Below are 4,351 nucleotides of genomic sequence, written 5' to 3'. Positions count from 1 at the left end.
TTATTGTCTTTGGAGAGGATTTTGGTGTTGTTTTTCTATGTATACTCGAATACATGGCAAGGGACCAGAGCTTGATGGAGATGTACAAAGCTAACTCAACTAGGTAAATCATTATTCCTCCAGGTAAATCATTATTTCTCCCCACAACATATTTTTTATAAACACAGAAAATAAATCAGCCAAACAGGTTTGAAGTTTAAAAAAAAAATTCAAGACTATTTGCATGAATTTAGATTTTTTCTTTAAAAAAAGATGGAAAATAAAGATCTTTAACAGAGTAAAGATGTTGCACCATTTAGTGTTCTTTATGACTTTTTTGTGGTAACTAGATGGGCCTCCTATTCAGTGGTAGAAAAAGGCTGATGATGAGATTGTTAATGCACAGAAACAAAGGCTGCAAAATACAGAGATTTAACTTGAAACCTTTGTAGTACTTTGAATCCTGCTCCCGGTGTCTTGTTTGCACAAGGTATGGCTTCTGCAAGGGAGGTAAATCTTCAGATGATTGATAAACATCCTGGTTTGCCTGGGACTAAGAAGTTTCCTGGGATGTGCTTGCATGCATGCTAAGTACCTTCAGTCACGTCCGACTCTTTGTGACCCTATGGACCATAACCAGCCAGGCTCCTAGGCAAGAATACTGGTATGGGTGGCCGTGCCCTCCTCCAGGGGATCTTCCCAACCCAGGGATCAAACCCACGTCTCGTATGTCTCCTGCATTGGCAGGCAGGTTCTTTACCACTAGTGCCACCCAGGAAGCCCAAGAACGTGGGACTTTGCTAAAACTGGGAAAGTCCATGGCAAACAGGATGAGTTGGCTACTGCCAGAATGACTAAGTCAGCTAGCTTCGGGAAGGCTCACGATAGCGTGGATTCTGACCCAGGGTCCCACAGGCTGTTGACGCCACCCACCCCACTCCACTCATCCACTTCAGGCTTCACTCTCTGGGGACTGTTACGGGTTAAACTGGAACTAGGTCTGTTTAAAAAATAAAAAGACTTTTGCAAGAAGCAGGGAGACTTTGTAAGAAATGTAGCCTCTAACCCATACTTCTCCTGATCTTGTATCAGATAACCTCTTGCTTTCTTGGAAGCCTGAGTGAAAATGAAACACAACAACGAAAACCATCAAAGGTGTACCTTTTATATGACTTGTCTCAAATGAAAACCCATCAGCTTTCTTCTCTAGTAGAGACAAAAGAGTTTTCTGGAATATATAGACTGTCTCTCCCCATCCTCCATCCCTGCCCTACCCCTGCAATTTTTGGATTATTAACCAAATAAACAGCCTGTAGCAAATCTAAATCCAGCACAGTGGGGATTCAGGTTTCTTTGGCTCTTCACAGCAGTTTCTGTTTTGCAAACCACATTCAAGTGAGTGATACTCAGAATCCCTTTTTACAGTTGAGTGTACGCTCAGCCTCATGGTGTGTGTGCACGCGCATTCAGTCTTTGCGACCCTATGGATTTTCACCCACCAGGCTCCTCTGTCCATGGGATTTCCCAGGCAGGAATACTGGGGTGGGTTGCTATTTTCTTCTCCAGGGGATCTTCCTGACCCAGGGAATGAACCCACATCTCCTACATTGCAGGTGAATTCTTTACCTCTGAGCCACTGAAGAAGCCCAGGCCTCATAAGACATCCTGGAGTTCTTGCTTTTTCTAGTTATTAGGCCTCTCTCTGTCGGTAACAGATTTCTCTTCCTAATTGGTGGCTGGGAGAGAATGAAAGCACAGAGGAAAGGAAGGATTCATTAGACTCTGAAACCATCCACCTGAATTTCTGTTGTCTGGATGCAGACAAGAATAACCTCTAAGTTCACATAAGCAAATCACAAAGCATTCTCTTGGGATTTTCTCAATTCTTTTCTAACCTTAAGTATAGGCCCTGAAAACTTAGTGAACACTGTGTACCTGGGTAGTCTTAGAACTCTTAGTGTTGGGTGTGTGTGACGAGAGCTGTGCTGTAGTGTGTGGTGACGTGACCTCTATAAGTCTTAGTACAAACAACAGGAAGTGTTTGGAGGGTAGCATCCTATCTCTTTGGTTGCTTCCCTTTTTCTGTTTTCTTGTCAGTAGGAAATTCCATAGAAAATGGGGTGACAAACTGCAGTCACTTTCTTTGGGTCAGGGAGGGCAAAAATTGCCTCTTTTCTACCCTGAGAATTATCCAGATTGCTCAGCCCCTCTGGCTCCCTGGTCTCACCTCTTTACTAGGGGTGAAACGCCATCAGCCTCAGCCTTCTGTTTTACCCAAATCTGTCATTTGGCTTGGGGTTTAGTCTCAGCCTTTGGAAGGCCAGGTAGTCAAATGACTGCTTCAGCACTGGGTGGCCTCTCTGAACTTGCACGTAAATGTGGGATCCCATGCTGTGTGTGCTGTGCTGTGCTTAGCCGCTCAGTTGTGTTTTGACTCTTTGTGACCCCATGGACTATAGCCCGCCACCCTCCTCTGTCCATGGGGATTCTTCAGGCAAGAATACTGGAGTGGATTGCCATGCCCTCCTCCAGGGCATCTTCCCAACCCAGGGATGAATCCAGGTCTCCCACATTGCAGGTGGATTCTTTACCAGCTGAGCCACCAGGGAAGCCCTTGAGTAACCATCATCTCTAATCAGAGCATCAAAATGTGATATGAATGAGGCCTGGGATAGGTTGTTAATATGTGAACATTCAGTTTCAAATGTAGATGAGCATACTAGTTCTAAGTGAAGTGGAAGATTTCCTTACATGTTGAGGTTCTATCAATAGTTTATATGTTTAATAGAATAAATTGATGGATAGACTATTAGGAGAGAGTTTTGTTGGCTAGATAATAATTTGGATAATAATAAAGGCCTCAAGATGTTAGGAATTTAAAATGTGAGTGAAGGAATAATCTTTCACTTGCTCTGGAAAATATTCAGAAAGTATCTTAAAGCAGTGCACAAAGCTTCATTTGTGGGATTGCTCCAATATCATCACCCGGTTTTCAAGTTACGGAAGTTGAAGAGGACATAAGTCTTTATCATGGTCATGTGCTGGCAACATGACAAGCTCTGTCCTGTTCTGACAGAGCAGCCAAAAATATCTTACTTAGCTCCACCTGCCAACTGTCGGAAGCAAATATCTAAGCAATATCCAGCTGTTCAGTTGAGCAATCATAGGAGCAATCTTGAGGAATGAATGCTTGTATAGTATTAAAACCAAACTGTAAAACTTGATTGGAAGGTATAAGAATAAAATGGAAATAATAAATAAACATCAGGACAATTTTCAGATTTATTTTTGTCCCATGGACAGAGGAGTTGTCCATGGAGTCACAAAAGAGTCAGACACAACTGAGCAATTAAACAACCACAGTAACAGTATTCTCTTGTATGGATACATCACATTTTGTGGGTTGATTCCCTGGTGGCTCAGATGGTAAAGAGTGCCTGCAATGCAGGAGACCTGGGTTCGATCCCTGGGTTGGGAAGATCCACTGGAGAAAGAAATGGCAACCCACTCTAGTATTCTTGCCCGGGAAATTCCACAGACAGAGGAACCTGTCCTCTGTAGACTGGCAGGCTACAGTCCATGGGGTCAGAAAGAGTTGGACACGACTGAGCAACTTCACTTTCATATCCGCATTTGGGTTGCTTCCACCTTTTGGCTGTCATGAATAGTGCTGCTGTGAGCATTCGTCTATTAGTGTTGCTCTGAATTGGGTTTTCAGTTCTTTGGGGTATATACCTCAGAGTGGAGTTGCTGAGTCATACAGTAAAGCTATGTTTGGCTCTTTGAGGGACCACCAAACTGTTTTACTTCTTTAGTCTTCATACTCAGGATTTCTGCACACTTGTGGCCTGCTGAGGCAGAAATTCGTAGTTCCTTTGAGTTGCTCTTGAAATTATTAAGGTACAGTAACAGTGTGCCAGTGGTGTGATCAGATCCCAGAGACCTTTAGCAGGATTCCTTTGCAGTTGTCCTTGTTGTGGGCAAATCTGCTGAAGACCAAAACATCTGTGTTGAGAACTTATCTGACCTCATTGTGCCGGCTTATTGGGGACATTCATCTGTGCATTCATCAAATAGTTGCTGGTTATCTGTGAACCAAAGAGACAAAAATCTCTGCCTCAAGGAGCTTACATTTCAATTCCAGGAGACAGATAATAGATGATAACAATACTAAGTAGGAGCAGTCAGGGAAAGCCACGTGAATTTATTACCCCATGATCGTTTGTAACTCTTTTAATATTTTTTTTAAAATCCGTTGTGACTGTGGTTATATTCTATTTTTTATTCTGTAATTTGTTTGCTGCCCCCCTCCCTTTTCTTAGGCACACCTCCAGTAAGACTTCTATCTTATTAATCTTTTCATGGAAGCATT

Source organism: Capra hircus, chromosome 17 (assembly GCF_001704415.2).
Source record: "Capra hircus breed San Clemente chromosome 17, ASM170441v1, whole genome shotgun sequence".
NCBI classification, from domain to species: domain Eukaryota; kingdom Metazoa; phylum Chordata; class Mammalia; order Artiodactyla; family Bovidae; genus Capra; species Capra hircus.
The sequence above is the reverse complement of the archived record's forward strand: the minus strand, read 5'-3'. Positions refer to the sequence as shown.